This window comes from Sus scrofa, chromosome 17, assembly GCF_054392235.1.
Source record: "Sus scrofa isolate SSC_HxYL_T2T_F1_AM1 chromosome 17, Sscrofa_HxYL_maternal_Yorkshire_Landrace_v2.0, whole genome shotgun sequence".
NCBI classification, from domain to species: domain Eukaryota; kingdom Metazoa; phylum Chordata; class Mammalia; order Artiodactyla; family Suidae; genus Sus; species Sus scrofa.
The window spans coordinates 60424849-60443632 of record NC_139399.1 but is presented as its reverse complement, the minus strand read 5'-3'; the positions used below and the strand labels follow the sequence as shown (position 1 = coordinate 60443632).

Below are 18784 nucleotides of genomic sequence, written 5' to 3'. Positions count from 1 at the left end.
GCAGAGTATTTGGCGCCATTCCTGGCCTCTACCCTTTAGATGCCGGGACCCCCCACCCCATTGAAAATGCCTTCGGATATCGCCAAACTTCCCCAGGAGGCAAAATCGCCCTGGATGAGAACCTGCGATTTAACCCAAGTTCTCCCCTCTGGTCTTTGAGTCTCAGTGATTTCCGATCAACTCCACTGTCCACCCCTCCGTGGCCATCCCACCGGGCTCCCCTTGAAGGAGCCCCCTCCTGTAAACCAGCCTCTAGGATGCTAGAAAGAGCTGATGGGGGGTTAAGGATAAGAGGAGGAAGGTAAAGGAGATGGCAGAAAAGCCGACATGTTGGCACTGCCACCTTGAGGGAGACAAAGAAAAGCAAAGCAGAGCCTTGAAACATTTTTCTTTTGGGGTGCATGGGGTAGAGGCAGGAAGACTGTGAAAGTGGGCAGATGCTCCACTACGGAGATCAGGGCTGCCTCGGGGGTGGGGTGTGGACAGACACCCCTGACCCCAAGGATTCTGCTCCTCTGGTGTCGCTGAGCCGAATTTATCTAGAACCAATAATCGCTTCTACCCCCAGATCTGGCAAAAGGGAGTCTGTCCGGAGTAATGAAGACTCAAGGGTCAATGAGTGAGGGAGAAGTACCAGGGGGACCCCCTGGTCCCCAGCACTGTTCTGGGTGGTCAGAACTTCTTCTGGGCTGATCTAGTCACACTGCATCTCTGATGGTGACAGAGACTGCTGATTGCCAGCCAATGTCCAGACTACATTTCTGGGGATCCCTTCCAGGTAGATATGGCCACACGATTATGAGTTGGCCCAGGAGACAAAAAAGGAACTTGGGTAGGGTTATTGCCAGGAAGGCTCTGTAAAAGAGAGGGTGTGAGTGTCCTTTTGCTCCTCGGTCTCTTCCGAATGCTGTCCCAGAAGGTAGATGTGAAGGCTGGAGCTGAGGCAGCCACTTTGAATCCTAAGAGGACCTTGAGGATGGCAGCCAGAGGCTGAAGATGGCAGAACAGAAAGACAGTCCTCAGGATCTCTGATACTTTTATGAGAGAAAAATAAACTTTGATCTTATTTCAGGCATAACATATTTGGGGTGGAGGTTCTGTTATATTTAGTGAAACCTAATCCTAACAGATATAATTGGTTAGAGATGGAAATCTGAAGTTGGGCTCATTCTTTGAATTTTTTTTTTTTTTTTTTTTTTTTTTTTTTTTACAAATGCAGCCCTACACATTTAGGATTGTTTAGACTTTACAAAAATTCAAAGCTCTCTGTTTTAACGGCACATTTTGGGACAAGGAGCAATAAAGGGAACAGGCTTGGTATTGCTGTATAGACAATACTAATTAGGGCAATTGTCAGTGACAAACAAAAGTGGTTTCTTGGCTGGAGGGTGGGAATGGGAGGGGGTGGAAGGTGGGGATGAGCTGGAAATGTATTCCACGGGTGGGGACAAAACTTGTGTTTATGTGATTAGCAGTATTAGATGCGGGTCAGTGGCCATAGCTGGAATTGGTAAATAGCTGTTGGAGCACTCACACATTTATTCTGCTTCGATCAAAATGAAGCATCATTAAAAACAGCTCCTCTGCCAATTGTCTTCTCTGCCAGGGCCTTGGGAGGCGCCCTCTGGTCACATCAGGCTGGATGTAATTGGCTTTGAAGTTTGTATATGCGAAGTGCCTTTGAGGATTGCAGGCTAACAGAACTTTGGCAGAGGAAGAAATTTTGAGCGCCCATTTACCAATATGAGTCCTCAGCCTTAACTCTAAGAACATCAAGCAGTCATGAAAGGCGGCCTTTGCTGAATGAACCTGAAAACGGGGTGACCTCTCAACCATCTAGCAAGAGTGAAGTCATCTTAAGATGCAGTCAATGGCTGGGAACCAGACTGCCCTAGGCCTGCAGGCCAGTGGCGTTGGATCAGCTAGCTTCACGTTCCTGTTCTGTCATTCACCAGCCATTATCCCCCAGCCAAGTCACTTCACCTCTCTGTGCCTCAGTGTCCTCAGCTATAAAATTGGGACAATATTAGTAGACAGCTCAAACTGATAAAATGCTTAGACCAATGCCTGACTCATAGAAGGTGTGCAATATACGTGAACTACTGTTACTGTTGTTGTTATTCCATGGCTTCTATTCCAAGCCAGTCCTGAAAAGATTGTGTGGTGTGTTTGTTTTTAATGGCATGAAGAAGTTTAGTTTGTACCTATTTAGTCCATTAACAACTGAACACGAGGAAAGTTCAGAGAGTCATTTCCTTTTTTTTTTTGCTTTTTATGGCCACACCCACGGCATATGGAGGGTCCCAGGCCAGGGGGTTGAATAGGAGCTACAGCTGCCGGCCTGCACCACAGCTCACGGCAATGGCAGATCCTTAACCCACTGAGCGAGGCCAGGGATCGAACCCGCAACCTCATGGTTCCTAGTCGGATTCGTTTCCGCTGCGCCACGACGGGAACTCCCAGAGTGTCATTTCTAACTCCTGTTCTTATTTAAAGCAGATGACACTGGGAGAAGTTTAAAAACATCAGATACAAGTGGATTTAAATTTTTAAAACAGATCAGCAAAATAATTGCAGGCATACCCAGATCGCTTGCTTAGCAAAAGTTTCATGAGTTTGCTTCAAATTTAGGTGAGTTTTACATGGAGAGAAAGGAACCCATGGAACGTTTGCTCTGCAGAAAGGCCAGGAGGTCATTCCAGGGCAGATGCAGTGGGGTCGGGTGTGCTCTCTGGTCCATACCCAGGAAGCCGTTGGTGCTGGGAAGGCTGGCGGGTCTAGCTGGGTGCTACCCTCCCTGAAGCCGTCCATCTTTTGTGGGAAGGCCCACCATGCTGACATCTGATCATCAAAAAAGAAAGCTGGCTGACAGTGTCAACCCACTATCTGGTTAAGCTGGGAGGAATTGGGAACTTGAGCCTTTGGGTTTTATGCTCAATGAGATGGAATAGAAGGATCTGTCGTTTAGGCTGTAACAGCTCTCTCCTTTGCTTTGGGTGGGGACACCTCTCCTCTGTTCTCAATCTAGGTTGTATGGGTGGGGTCACCCCTATTCCAGGCCAGAGGGTCAGAAGGGCAGGCACCTGACCCAGGTCTGACCAATCAAAACAGCACATCCCTACAGCTATGGCAACTGGTTCAGGAATGAGCACATGACCCAAGATGGGGCAGTCACAGTTGACCCCAGGATTTTTGCTGGAACTATTGGGAAAGGGATGCTCTCTTTCAGCTGAGGTTCCTGAACTTGTTTAACGTGAGTCCAGAGTTGCTGGTGAGGATGGGGTAGGAAGGCTGAGCCAGCGTTTAGGAAGAACTTGCCTGAGAACATAGCCCAGGGAGCGGAAGCGAGATCAAAGGAGAGAGATGCCTGGAAACACTGCATCCTGAATGCTGCCATCTCCTGATTTTCTGTTACAGGAGCTGATGCATTTCCTTTTTCGGCTTAAGTCCATTTCAACTGATTTCCTCTTACTTGTGACCGAAATGCTCTTAACTCGTCTAGGCAGAAAACCGAGATCTCAGACCATAGCTCCCCCTTGGGAACTGGCCACAGATAAGAAGTTGGCAGTGGAAGAAGAGAAACCTCACTTGGAGGTCAGAAGCCAGCGGGGGACCTGTGGAAGCTGCCAACATGCCAGGACATGAAAGATGGTCGTCACTCACGTCCATCATGATGGATCTGAAGGTCCATCTGTCGCCATGGAGCTGCATCTGGGCTCTCCCCAGTGACGGCGTGGACCACACTCAATCATACCCATTTCTTCTCCAAGTCTTTTTGTCACCATTCTTTATACCAGCTGGAAGGTCTGTTACGCTGAGCTGGGCACATAACCAACGACAGCTGCCAAAGGCGAAGGGCAGAGATAGAACCAGGGGTCCGAGCAGAGGTGGTTTCTGTGGAGCCATGGCGAAGGGAGAAACGAATGAATGAATGTTGGCAACATTGCTGAACATTTACTGGGGGCCAGGAATGTTCCAGGCCCTCTAGACATATCCTTTCATTTGATTCCCACAATTCTACAAGGTGGGTCCTGTGATAATCCCCATTTTACAGATGAAGAAACTGAGGCACAGAGATGCCCTTGACCAAGGGCACACAGTTAACAGAGTCTTAGCCACTACGAAAACAGTGAAAAAAAATCCCCGGGCCCTGCCCCTGCCAAGCATCAAGCCAGGTACAAGGGAAACAGCTGCGAACCAAAACACACACGGATCCTGTTCCCACAGCAATTTTCATCACCTGAAGCGGGCTTAGAACATACACTGTATGCTGGTTTCTTCTCCGTCTTCTCTACCAGAATGTTGGTTTCACGAAGGGGAGGAAACTCGCTGGTCTCATTCACAGTGTTAGCTGAACGGCTGAACCTGGCATACACAGCAGACACTGAAGATTTGTTCAACAAACAAGTAAGTCTGGAGCAGTTTTTCAACTTCATTCCTATTGACATTGGGCGCTGGATCAGTCATTGGGTGCTGGTTCTGTGCACCTGCAGGTGTTGAGCAGCATCCCTGGTCCCCACCCTCTAGAGGACAGTGGCACCCCTCTCCTCTCCATCCCCCAAGGTTGTGACAACCAAAAATGTCTCTGATGGCCACATGTTCCTGGGGAGCCAAATTCCTGATCTAGAGTCTCAGAGCGGCCACATGATGATGAGCACACTCGCCTGGGAGTCGGGGCCTTAAGAGCATCGGAGAAACTGACATAACGCAGCTCTGACACTCAGGAGAGCTGGTACCTACGTCAGGCTCCTGAGCCAGCCGTTATGTGAGCAAGCACGATTGGGTCTGAAAACTAAGAAATGACTTGAGCCCACAAATATGTTGCAGTTCCCTGTTAGTCCTCGAAACCCTGAAATCTATACATCAGTAGTGGCGAGACAGAACAGTTAGACCCTGAATGATGTCAAGATGTGAGCGGGCCTGGACGTGGTGGTTCCAAGAAGCATCCTATTTCAGAGGTTCTGCTGGTTTGAGCAGAGGCCATGTCTCAGGAGGGTGCCATTTGCAGAAGGCAGAAAAAAACATAATGTAATTTGCTTTTGCCACAGCTGGCAAAAGTGAGTTTTCAGCAAGAGGGTTCTTGTTTCCTTCGAGTGGCTTGTCTCTTCCCAGTGATAAAGTTGGGGGGGAGGAAAGATTCCAAAAGCGAACACCTCTCTTGGTGCCTGGCAGCACCCCAACTTGCTCCTTCTCCAGGGTTTGAATTTAATACAAAATAAATAAGACACGAGCATGCCCTGTACAGCGCAGGGAATCGAGTCAATGTTTTATAACAACGTTAAATGGAATACCATCTATAAAAATATCGAACCACTATGTTGTACACCTGAAACTAAATTACCGTGTAAATCAACTACCCTTCAAAAAAAAGTCACACGTATAACATATAAAGCACACATGACATATAAATGATGAAGGTCTCTTTTTCTTGTTTTTTTTTTTTTTTTCCAGCTGTCTTTAGCCATTATCGCATTTAATTTTTGCAACAGCCCTACCAGGTAGGATCTGCTCACCCGACTTTACTGATGACTAAAACTGAGGATGCAGAGGCTAAGTGACCTGCCCCAAATCACGCCCCCGATGTATTCCATCGCCCCAAAACGGCCCCAGCATCCTCCCAGTACCACAGAGGTAGGTGTCCCTTGGGGCTCCCATTTCCTGTGGCCCACACAGCCCATCCGTGGGCAGGTCCTGTGGGCTCTCCTCCTAATTGATGCTCCCCCTCCCGTCATGTTCTCCCCTCCCCAGTGGCCAGCCTGGTCCAGGCCACCCCTGGCCCGCAGGCCTGTGTCAGCACCCCCTCTGCTCCCGCTTCTTGTCCCTTAGCCCCTCTGCCCAGGCCACCCTCCCTGGGTGGCAATCATCCTGCTGAAATGCCAGCTGAGGTGCCCTTGGGCTGGAGGACCAGTCCAGGCTCGGAGAGGAGGACGGCCTCAGGTTTGTGCCCTGAGCAATCCTCTCAAGATTCTTCTTTGGAGTTCCTGCTGTGGCACATGGGTTAATGATCCAGCTTGTCTCTGTGGAGGCACCGGTTCAGTCCCTGGTCCGGTGCAATGGGTTAAGGTTCTGGCATTGCTGCAGCTGTGGCATAGAGCACAACTCCAGCTGAGATTCCATCTCTGGCCCAGGAACTTCCATCAAGGGGAGTCTTGTTTATTTAGACGAATGCTGCGGGCGAGCCAAAAAAAGGAGGGGGGGGTTTCCTTTGCATTCAGTTTCCTTGACCACCCTTCCTGTACATTTATTGAGCACCTACTGCATGGCCAGGCTTCACATTCCCGGCACTGGAGATACGTTGGTGGGTGAACAGGTCAAGTTCCTGACCTCGTGGAATGGACATCTGCAGCCTGCTCTCTAACCCAGCCAGACCCCTGGGGTCCTGCTCATACCAATCTCTCTTCCTTCTAGGCCCCTGCAACCTGGGGCCCATGCCCAGAAGGGCCTCCCACCCTCCTTCTCTTCCCTCCTGACACTTGGCTAATTCCCGCCGTCTGTATAGGTCATCTCCTGCTGCATAACGACTTGCCCCCAAACCTAGTAGCTTAAGACATTTTTAATCTCAGGCTTCTAGGGGTCAGGAGTCAGACTCTGCTGGGAGTGGGGTCTTTTAACTGGACACAATGCCACACTGATGAAAACTGGGGCTTTACTCTGGAAGAAAGAAAGAGTGGATGTTGATTAGGCGGCAACTGAGAGTCTGCTTTGTACACTTTGAATTATTCGCACAAATTATCAAGGGGAGTCTTGTTTATTTAGATGAATGCTATTAACCAGAAGCCCCACCTATAAGAACAGAGCACTCGCATGGAAGCGGGAGGGGTGGGGTGCCCTCAGCTCCCTCCCTGCCCCTCCCTGTGACCTTGGATGAACCCAAGGTCCCTAGAAGGGTCACACTGCACAGCGGGAGAACTCCCTCCTACCCTCGGTCGGGTTTTCTCAGCTCTCTGCACCTCCGTTTCATCACTTGGAAAATGGGAATAATAGAGACAGCCCACCCCCACCCCCAAGACTGGGCCGAGGGCCAAACGTGACAGAACAACACGCATCTCCACCCAGCACCTGGCACTCCGTCCACACGATGCTGCTGTTCTGACCCGGGGAGAGAAAGCAGCAAAGCCTAACATCTGGGCCTGGGACTTCTCAAAAAGTGCTCTACTGGCTTTTTGAAAAAACCAATGTACTGAATCCCACTTGGCTGGCAGGAGGCCACGGGCGAATTTGGGGCAGCACGGAACACAGAGGAGTGCCAGGGTGTACCCACCGCAGCATTTTTCCAGAGGCCCTGCCCGCTCAGCCCTGGCTCCCCGTGGGAGCTGCGGCCCCGCAGAACGGCGTGTCCCCGGCAGACCGCGCGGGGCTGCCCGGCGCTGACTCATGCATGTCTGTGGGGAGCCGGCACCGGAGCCGCCGTGCCCGCTGCCAAGGGGGCCTCGGCTGGTCCTGCTGTCCCTGGGGCTGGAGCGCCTCCAAGCTTCTTTGCTGATCCTCAGAACTGTGGGCGCGCCCCAAATTCCACCCCAGCGGGTCATTGATGGCCTGTGCTCACTCCCGGGCTTGAGACATGTGCACTTAACTCCCTCCGCGCGGATTTCGCAGATCCCAGTTTAAACAAAGAGCATCTGAAGTGTCACGATGCCTCAGGGAGGCAGGCAGGGCCCCTGCTTCTGCCTCTCCGGCCAAATTCCAGCCCACAGGCTGGAGGACCCGAGTTTGATTAAGACACAGGTGTAATTCCTGGCTCTGTCACCTCTTGACTGTGTGGCCTTAAGTAAGTAAGTTAACTTCTGTGGGCCTCAGTTTCCTCCTCCGGCAAATGGGGCTAGTGCCCCTGATGAGGACTGAAGGAAGCAATGATGGAAGGGCCACGGCCGGCACTGAGGCACACCCAAGTCACGAGCCATTATGACCATCAGCTCATCACGGAGCTTTCCGTGCCTCACGGCCAGGCCCCTTGTCATCTCTCTGACCTCATCTTTATCATCTCCCCCTTTACCTGGTCCAGCCTCATCAGCTTCTTTGCTGACCCTCGGACACACTCAAGCCCCTGCCCCAGAGCCTTTGCACTTGCTGATCCCTCTGCCGGGAACACTCTTCCACCCAGTTAAACCCTCCATCTCCTTTCAGACCTTAATCACCTGTCACCTCCTTAGTGAGGCCTTGCCTGCCTGGCTTATTAAAAGCTGCGATTCTCACCACCTGCCTGGTCCCCTTCCTGCTTTATTTTTTCTCCATAGGACTTAACCTTCCTCTGGGATTCTTCTAGGCTTTATCCGTCTCTCCGCACATCTTCATTATCTATTGGTGCATAACAAATTACTCCCAAACGTAATGGCTTAAGACAACAAACACTGATTGTCTTACAGCTTTTGCAGGTCAGGAATGTGGCGGCAGCTTAGGGGGGCAGTTCTGGCTCAGGCTCTTTCCTAAGGCTGCAATCAAGGTGCCTCTGGGGCTGCAGCCTCATTTGAAGGCTTGACCGGGGCTGGAGGTTCTGTTTCCAAGATGGCTCCCTTCCACGGCGTGGGATCCTCACTCTGCGGGAGCCCGCCACGTCGGGCTGCTTCTGTGTCCTCACAACACAGCAGCTGGGGCTTCTCAGGGTGAGGGATTTGGGAGAGAGCATGAGAGAAGGCATGATGTCTCCACAACCTCACCCAGAAGGCATTTCCAACACGTGTGTGTGTGTGTGTGTGTGTGTGTGTGTGTGTGTGTGTGTGAGACAGAGAGAGGCAGACGTAACTCATCCCTATCCAGTGTGGGAGGGGACCACAGATGGGTTTGAACACCAGGAGGCAAGGATCACTGGGGCCATCTTGGAGCCTGGTCACCACAGCCTTAGAAGCATGTAAATACCGTGACAGCAGGACCAACCATGTCTGTTTTGTTCACTGCTGTGTTTGCAGATTCTAGAACAGTGCTTGGCTCATAGTAGATTATTAACCTACTTTGTTGGATGACTGGCTGACTGACGGAAGGAAGGAACACGACCAGAGGGAACTTGGCCAAAGCAGAACATCCAGACTTCTCTGAAGGGAAGTAGAGCTCCGTGTCTCCATGTCTCTAAGAAGTCTTTCTCCAGGGCAGCCTGTGAAGAACTCCAACCATTTGCTACAACTTTGCAATGATGAGAAAGTAAATAGCAACCACTTCTGAATACAAAGCCGCTTCCTCGTGGTACCCCCAACATGTTCCACTACGCAGGAGAGACTCGAGGCTGGGTGGTAAAGGGCTCTGGGTGAGCTATCAGAAGAAGGTCAAGCATCTTGTCCCGGCTCAGCCACTTAATTGATAAACTACTAAAGTTTAGCTTATTTTGAAATGGGGCAACCCACCCATTCTTCCTAGTACCCAGGGGTATAGTTCATTGGTTCATTTATGTTGGTCACTTAATCATCACCCTTGACGTCACGGATTCAGTTCAGTGAGAGCCTCAGGTGGGGTGATGACCTTCTAAAAACAGCACCACACAGTCTGACACACGTTATGTGCCTGGATGAATTCAGCATTTACTGTATGCCATCATTGTCCTAAATCTTGTACGTATTACCTATATACAGTAGGTATTTTTAATCCCCCCTTTTACAAGTGAGGCAATGCACTTTCAGAGAGGTTAAGTAACTTGTTCTAGGTCACACAGCTAGTAATTCTAAAAGTCAGAATCTACGTTTTCTGGCCCCTAAGCCTTTCCTACAATAGCAGAACTTTTTCATATGTACATTTTCAATGTCTACATTTAAGCTGACAGCTGGGGAGTGACATTTCTGCTAAAAGGCCAAATCAATTCACTTAGCGCCATTTACTTTTTGATGTACTCATTGTGGCGGGTTTGGATTGTGTCAACTCAGCGAAGTTGGAATTTGCAGAATTCCTTTCCCTGCATAGTTTCTGGTTAGAGTGGGCCACAGGAGGCATTTGAGGCAAGATTTGGAAGGTAGACGTGGAGAAGCAGATCTACAGCTCTTATGCTTGGAGGGTGGGTGCAGGGGGCACGCAGCCTGGCCAGGGGCAGCAACGAGCCCGCAGCCTCCAGCTCCTCGAATCCTGGCAGGTGCCTATTTGGTTCTGGGAGGAAGGAGGCCACCTTCTCCTGCAGGTCACTTGGGCGGGGCTTCTAGTCTGTGGCTCTGGCTCATCCTCACCTGCTCCCAGTTCTCATCCATCCTTCCCTTCTTGGACACCCAGCATCATGTTCAAAGAAAGAGGCTCACAGGCGCCAGAGAGCCAGCTCCCACATTTGCATAAGGTCCGATTCCCCAGGGAAATGGCTCCAGGTAATTTACTTTCTCTGATCAAACCCTTATACAATATTTAGAAGCTAATTCTCATTTCATATACTTTAACAAAGAATACCTCCACAGTTTCCAAATACCCATATCCAGAATCTATGGCCACGTAAGGAACATCTACCTGTGGTTAAATGCTTTGCTTGAAGTCTTTAAGAAATAACACCCAAGAGGAAAGGCAGGTCTGTCTGGAGAGGAGCAAAGGGGGAAAGTGGAAGGAAATTCCTCTGCCTGTGACCCAGACTCCTTTCCCAATTCACTAGGTGGTTTCTCCCCCGGGGCCCTGAACTCGGCTGTGGCTTTGAGGGAGGAACACCTCCGAGTCGCTGCTGGAACTCGCAGACTGTCTAGTGGAAAATTCTGATGCCAACTTGAGCCTGTATTGTAAGCATGCGGCGAGACGAAAGGGAAGTGATGTGTGGTACCGGACAATGCCAGCGGGTACTATTTGAGATTCATAAACTTTTCCAGACTCTCAAGGCAGAAGATGAGCAACTGCATTTTCACAACCGCAAATAGTACATTCCTAAGCGCGTACGTGTGTGTATATGTATGAAAATGACTGAATTGAGGATAACTCACGAAAGTTGAAAGCTCATCGTTCCTCTCGTCCACAACCGAGCTTCCATCAGCCTAAAAGAGAAAATAATAATTAATAAATAACTCATGTATATAAGGAAAGACATAGCAATTTGAAAATGTGTCGAGGAACCCCTATTTCATTTAAAGCAGAAAAGGATACTTAGCAAATCCATGGATGGGGCTTCATTTACCCCAAAGCGGAAAGAACAGTTTATGATAACTTTCATTTATTCGTTCATTTAATTAATTTTTTAATGTTTATTTATTTATTCATTTTATAAAGGTGGAAAGACTAGCCTCAACTGTTTATTCCAGGGGTCAGTGAACTATGGACCAGGGCTGGCTGGCTGATTTTATATAAAGTTTTACTCAAACACAACCATGCTCATTCTTTCACTTAGTGTCTATGGCTGATGCCAGGTTACAAGAGCAGTGTTCATTGGCTGGGACAGAGCTAAAATATTTTTTACACATATATATATATATACATTTGGTCATGCCTACAGCATGTGGAAGATCCCAGGCCTGGGATCAAACCTGAATCATAGCAGTGACAATGCCGAATCCTTAACCACTAGGCCACCAGGGAATTCCCATACGTGATTTTTAAATAAAAGTTTTTTGACCTCTGGCATATTCTATAATCTTGATGACCAATGAGGTACCCAAATATTTCCCTACTGCTTTCATGTTTTCAGTATATATATGAAGCCTCATCAGCAGAAAATCTAACACTGCTGAGCCTCCTACTTCCTCACCACTCCCATTGTCCAAGATCCCTGGGATTTACTTGGTCCAAAGACGGGACCAGACCTGCTTCTAAACAACAGAACTGGGCAAGTCTGAACCATGTGCTACATGCATCAATTCTTCTTGCCACTAGGGGTCACTGTTGGCCATGGGCCACACATGTCCATCCCTCCTCTCCTAGTTGGTGGTCAGCCAGGGATCCCAGAGACAATCAATCATACTAGGATTGCTGGGTCCTGATGGGATTCCAGCTTCTCCACTTGCCTTGTCAGAAGCAGCCCTCCCCAAAGCTCACCTGGGCTCTTGAACTTTGGCAGGTGGGTTTCTTATCAGCCAGTGGGTGTTAGGAGGGAGTTTCAAAGCCCACTCGGATGGATGTGCCTGCCTGATTTCATTTCTTGAGGGGCCACGGTTGGGTATCTAAGTCCCTCCCTTCCCTGGAGACCCTGGCTCCACGTGCAAGGTAATCCAGGACCCCGCACTCCCCGCCACCCCGCCACCAACCAGGTCTTTAGGGTGAGAAGCCTGCCTTTGTTATGTCACAGAAGTTCCTTCACAACCGCCCTCAAGCAATGGGTATCTACTGCCTCCTGTTTACATGAACTAAGAGAGACAGTTCTTTTGCCAAAAAGCAAAGGTTTCTTGTGAGGTGACCTACGGAAATGTGTAGGCAGGTTCAGGGACCTTATTACAAATCAAAAGAGGTGATAACATTGAGGCCACTTAGCTGAACCTTTGCTCACACCTCCCAAGCTCTTCTCTGTTGCCTGCAGATTCTAGGATGAGCCCAATGATTTCCATTTTTGTGTCTTGAGTAACCCCTTCCCCTTGAGTAACTTGTGTCTAAGCAACAGAATATCTCAAGGTCGGGGGTGGCGGGGGAGGTCACGACTGTGATTAGGTTACAGAAGGTTCTGACTTGAGTCGTGCTGGCAGACTCTCCTGCTGGCTGGCTGTGATGAAGCAAGGTTGGGGAGGCTGATGCGGTCAACAGCCAGCTCATGTTGGGGAGGCCAATGTGGCAAGGAACTGAGAGGGCCCCACCCAGCAGCCAGGGAGGGACTGAGGCTCTGACTCCTGCCAACAACCACGTGTGTGAGCTTGGAATGAATCTATCCCCAGCTGAGTCTTCAGATGAGACCCCAGGCCTGGCTGACGTCTTGATTGTAACCCCGCAAGATGCTGAAGCAGCGGACCCAGCCAAGCTGTGCCCAGATTCCTGACCCACACAAACAGCATGTGTTTCATCTGGGTGTTGTTAAATAAAGCCACTAAGTTTGTGGTCATTTGTTATGCAGCAATAATTAGTACACCCGTCTCCAGACCTTAGGTGCGCCAAATACATGAAAAGCTGTTAGGTTTGATAACTGTATCTACCTTTTAAGAGGTCTGCATTTTTCAGTAGAGTGGCATGCAAGTAAAAAGATTTCCCATAAAAAGAAGAAGCATGACTTAAGCAGTTGAACATTTGGGATTGCCTGACTGTGAAAGTCTAAAGAGAGTAACAAGTGGCTTAATCTTCCTCCTCGGCCCATATGTTGGGTGGTGTTACAGATTGAATGTTCTGCCCCCTCCTAATGCATATGCGGACATCCTAGCCCCCACGTGACGTGAAGGTATTAGGAGGTGGGGCCTGTGGGAGGTGATTAGATCATGAGGCTGGAGCCCTCGGGATGGGATTCATGCCCTTATAAAAGAGGCCCTAGAGAGCTCCCTTTCCCCTTCCGCCACAGTGAGAACACCACTGGCTAGGAAGCAGGACGCAGGCCCTCACTAGTGAGCACATCTGCCAGAGCCTTGATCTTGGCCTTCCCAGCCTCCAGAACGGGGAGGAGTGAATTTCTGTTGTTTGTAAGCCACTCAGTCTATGATATTTTGTAATACCAACCAGAATAGATTGAGATAGTCCCTCATACAACCAAATCTTTTTAAAGCTAACATTACTGCAGCCATCCCATGTGCCAGGCATGGGGCTAAATGCACTAGCTGTATGATCTCATTAGATCCGCCCTCAATCTCTTGTCAGGTGGTACTATAAGCTTTAGTTTTTAGATGCAGAAAAAGATTCAGAGAGGCTGTCTGACTTGCTCAGGGTCACACAGCGGAGAAGGGGTAAGGCTGGGATTTAAGCAAAGCAGTCAGACTCCAAAGCCCTCCCTCTTCATGTGTTCCTCTTGCCACAGATGAGTTTCATAACATATCACCGCTCCTGGGAGGCAAGGTTCTTCCTGGCATCCCCCGCCCCCCAACCCTGGTTTCCCCAAATCAAGGTGAGCACAGCTGTATCTGCCCCCTGCGCCCTTTTCTGTCCAGGACACCACAGGGCAGCTCCCAGCTCCGTGCCTTCTTCTCTGGTTGCGTATTACACATTCAACACTCACCCCACATCCACTGCGCTTTACGGAGCATCTACCACGCCAGGCTCTGTTCCAGGCACGAGGACCCACCAGCGAACAAGACAGGCAGAAGTCCCCGCCTTCACGGAGCTGGCGTTTTATTAGGGGAGACAGACCATCAGTAAGTCATCTGCTAGGTGGCATCATGCCACGTAATGACAAAAGCTCTGGGGAGAAAAACAGGGTGAGAGGAGCAGAATCAAATTCAGGGGGTGCTATTTTAGAGAGAGCGATCACGGAGCGTTTCCTTGAGGCGGTGACAAGTGGGCGGAGACCTGAGACCCACATCCTAGGCAGAGGGCACAGCCAGTGCAAACGCCCTGCAGTCGGATGGTGGGAAGGGCCCAGGGAATGTGAGGAACAGCAGGGGACAGATATTAGGGCTGAGGCCCCAGATGGCAGGCAGGGGAGTGCGAGGCGGGGCCCACATTTTGGGAATTAGGATTTTATCCTCTGTGCGAAGGGAGGCCCATTCTTATGCAATGGTGGTTTTTGTGTGAGAGTGTTTGGGGCGGGGGTCCTCCTTTCCTCACACCTGGCCAGTGGGAAAGATGCCAATCCCTGTAACCCTGGCTCAGCATCTGCCTTTTTTCCCCAGGGCGGACCCTGCTCTCCCTCCCCAGAGCAACCACAGCGTGAGACAGCAGACTTGGAGGGGGGACAGGAAGTGGTGGAAAAAGTGACTCACTGCTGGTCCTGGCACGGTCCCCCCACTGCCACTCCACCTTCCGTGTGACGGCGGAAGCCCACACTCCGCCAGGGACCCAGGCCTCGTCTTTCCCTCCCCACAGCTCCAAGTCAGGGAAAGCCAGCCCGCCTGCTCGCACCCGGGCTGGGTTTCTTCCTGGCGTGTGTTCTGGACCCAGAGTGCGGGGCCTGACGGACACCGCGCCACCATCGCCAGATGGCTTCCCCGCAGCTCTCCCCCTGGCCCGCCTGGCGGGCCACCCCCAGAGCTCCGTGTGCTTCAGTCTCCAGAAATGTTTATTTTTGCATCTGCCAGTTCACAAGGCAATTACTGGTAACTGAATCCACAGCCCAGGAAATCTGACTTCACTGGGACGCCGAAGCCCAGGAAGGGAGACACTTCTGCGCCCTGGGCTGACCACAGACACCACGGAGGGGAGCTCTGCACCGTGGCCGCGGGTGACATCACTGCGGCTTGTGTCCGAGACGTGACGTGAGGGCAACCCCCGAGGAGGCCGGACCTGGCGTGTCTCTGGGAGGGTCCCTGCCGGCTGCCCACCGAAAGCCAGGCGCTTCTATTTCTGGCATCGAGCGAAGATGGATTTGGTGGTTGTGGAAAGGAATTGGCTGCTAATGGACTTGCCATGAACCAAGATCAGTGTCCAATTCTATGGACTTTGGCGTGAAGGGGTTTCAGGTTAAAGATTTATAAATGCATAAAATACACCGAACATAACTTGGTGGAGCCATGGCTAGCACACCAGACGAGCGTGTAACCAAGGAAACGTGGAAAAATTTCCACACCCCTCTGAGCAAAGAGCATTTCAGCTCTGTTCTTTAAACACACACACACACACACACACACACACACACACACACACACACAGAGCCAGTTCCCCTGAAACCTTTCTAAAATGCTTTCGGCAGAGGCACAAAAGCTAAGGCACAGAACTCAAAACGGAAGACTTCAAGTCTCTTTCCTGGGCACTTCCGCTTCCCAAGGAGTTGGCAGGGATTTCGAGGTCCTAACTGGCCAAAGAGGGACCAGAGGGACAGTTTAGAGGTGTGGGCTACGTTGGGCGGTAGGTCAGCCCCTGGGTACAGAACCGGAGGCCTGCGTTCAAATCTGGCCTCTGCCCCTTTGTATTTATTTGGGTCATGGGGAAAGGTTCCATCTTACTTCCTTCTAGAAAATGGAGAAAAGCCACATTCATGGCTTTTCATGTGTGTTTCTGGGAGGCCGGAGTAACTGCCCTGTAAGTGAGCTCAGCACAGGGCTGAGCGGTTACACATCAGCTCACATGAAGAAAATCTTTAATCTGCTCCCACTTCCTCTAACTCATGGCTCAGAGCATCCTGTCCCAGTGTCCGGACCCTGGAGACGCTGGGCCTGAGAGGTAGTGTCTGCAGGGATGGCTCTGAAGTCCAGAGTCTTGGGCCTGAGTTCAAGTTTCTTACTGCAGCAGGAGCCTCACCTCTCTGAGCATCAAGTTCCTTGTCTGTCACATGGCGAGGATAATATCCACCCCAGCCCATGGCCGCAATGGGTATCTAACGCGTTATTGCTTAGCCAAACGTGAAATCATGCCTCGGGGGCGTGAGAAAGCCAATGCTGGAATTTGTCCTAATAAGGTTTTGTACGGGAACCAGTCTGCTCCCCTGACCCCCCGCCCCACCAGCTCTGACCCAGTGGCAGCCAGTCAAGCTGAGCCAGAGGTCTGCCGCCCACGATGGCAGCCCTGATAATTATAGGGAAGTTGGGCTAGGTCTCTCTGCAGATGGAACTACAGAGAAGCTGGGCTTTAGAAGATGCTTCCAATCCATGACAGCCCATCAGCACATCTGATGAGAGGACAGCTTTTTCCAGGGGTTTCTATTCTCTCCCCCCAGCCCCAGCCCCTCAAGGGCGTCAACCTCAGCACTACAGGCTGGGAGGCTGTCCTGTGCACCCTGGGATGTTGAGCTGCAACCCTGACCTCCAGCCACTAGATGCCAGCAGCACCTCCTGAATCACAACAATCAATCCCACAGTTGCCTTTCCGCTTTATAGAACACATGGTCCTGTACGTAAAAGATACGTAATTGCTTTTCATGCTTAAAACTTCATGGGAATAAATTTTACATACATAAATAAAATACTATGCATTTTTTCATTCTAAAATGATAGTTTGAGATCTGTCTGTGTTAATAAATGTAGCTGTGGTTCATTTTCACTGCAAATATGTCACACGGTATTTCTTCATCCTCCTACCAATAAACACTTGGATAATTTCCTGCATTTCTCTGTGATCCACGTGTGCACACAATGCGGAGATGCGCATCCTTGAGCATATGGCTCCTGTGCATGGGAGTGAGGTTTTCCAGGGTACACTGGGGGTGGAACTGACGTTTCCTGACATACGTGTGTATGCCATCTCACTTTCCACAGGGGTTGTATTAGAATCAGAGATTTTGAACTGGGGAGAGTATCACTGGCCTCCTGTCCAAAAGTTACAGAGTGTCAGCCTGTAAAGCTGAAAAGGTCTGCATGATATCTGAATAATTAATATTCACAAATGGGAAGATTTCACACAAAATGTACATGCTAGCTTTTTGTGAAAAGCCGAAAAGCTTGACAATGCTGGGCGCAGAGGGCTACAGATGTGCTTCTTGAGGCAGAAAACGAGGGCCTGCTTCTCTCTCCCTTTTGCAGGGCCTCCTATTAGCCAAACCCAGCCACTACGGGAGCTGACAGGGGTTACCCCCATAACCTCATCTTCCTGTGCCTCTTCTACTTGATTTTGAGCTTTCTTTTTTTCTTATTTTTTTTTTCTTTTAGGGCTGCACCCACGGCCTATGGACGTACCCAGGCTAGGGGTCAAATTGGAGCTGCAGCTCCTGGCCACAGCCACAGCCGATCTGAACCACATCTTGTTAATGAATGAGACATTAAGTTACTGGAAGGAACACGACAGTGACCCTTCACCAGCCCCCTCACCGGTTCCAGCCACTTAATGAAAATGTCAAATTGCAAAGATAAACACTTTAGGTGTGCAGGCCATACCGTCTCCATCGTACCATAACTCTTCAATTCGTCAGCGGAATAGCGAAAGCAGCCACAATTTACAATACATAAATGAATAGATGTGGCTATGTTACAAAAAACCTTTATTTACCAAAACAGGCAGGGGGCTGGATGGCATCCATGGGCTCCAGTCTGCAGGCCCCTGAGACGGACCATGATGCAATCAGCGCCCTCTGGGCTTCTATCTTCCCAGCTGTTTGTGGGGACCCTGGAAGCCAGGCCAGTGGGAGACAGTGCTGAGATGCTCTGTGCTAAAGAGGAATTCAGAAGAAAGCAAAAGTTGCAAAGAGAGGGGGAGGGAGGGAGAGGGAAGATGAGCTGGAGACAGGAGGCAGCCGGGAGCCCGAAGGCAAAGGATGTCCAACACGGAAGCGTGAGCTGTCTTTGGTTCCTGAGATGTAAATCCCTCCTCCGTTCTAGCCCTTCTGTCCTGCTCCCAAATGCCTCTTGACAGTGGCGTGCGTGTCTGCATGAAGTTCCCCAAGAGTTCAGCACTCCCTCCCTCGACCGTGACCTGGAACAGCAGCAGGACCAGCAGGAAGGTGAGACCACTGTAAGCAGGGGCAGCAGGTGCTCCTGTGGAGGCAGCCTGGGGCCCCTCTGCAAGCTGTGGAGCAGGGTCAAAAATAGGCTTTCTAGACCCCGTTCAGATGAGTTAGAGTGTACGAATCTTTTTTTCTTTTTTCTTTTTAGGGCCACACCCATGGCATATGGAGGTTCCCAGGCTAGGGGTCCAATCGGAGCTATAGCCGCTGGCCTACACCACAGCCACAGCAACACAAGATCTGAGCCATGTCACCACAGCTCATAGAAATGCCGGATCCTTAACCCACTGAGAGAGGCCAGGGATCAAACCTGCATCCTCATGGATACTAAGCAGATTCCTCATGGATGCGAGTTGGGTTCTTAAACCGCTGAGCCACGACAGGAACTCCAAACTGCACATCTCATTAAGCCTTACCCCTGTTGACGGCGACACTTCTCCCCCTCTCCCTGTAAAGAGCCTTTAGGGGCGCCCCCCA

General features: G+C 50.4%; 1 long non-coding RNA gene across 7 annotated transcripts in view; it reads right to left on the bottom strand.

The window, feature by feature from the left end:
• The window catches only part of LOC102168017 (uncharacterized), a 33629-nt gene extending 21481 nt beyond the window's left edge, over positions 1–12148 (bottom strand). For 3 of the 7 annotated variants that reach the window (XR_014832602.1, XR_014832600.1, XR_014832604.1), the window contains exons 1-2: positions 11911–12120; positions 10866–10916 (exon numbers count right to left, since the gene is read on the bottom strand). This is a non-coding gene — a long non-coding RNA (uncharacterized LOC102168017). Of the gene's footprint in view, positions 1–10865; positions 10917–11910 lie in introns of all 7 variants that reach the window. The other 4 variants (XR_014832601.1, XR_014832605.1, XR_014832606.1 and 1 more) reach the window with 2 other exon arrangements.
• Between the last annotated feature and the right edge of the window lie 6636 nt (positions 12149–18784).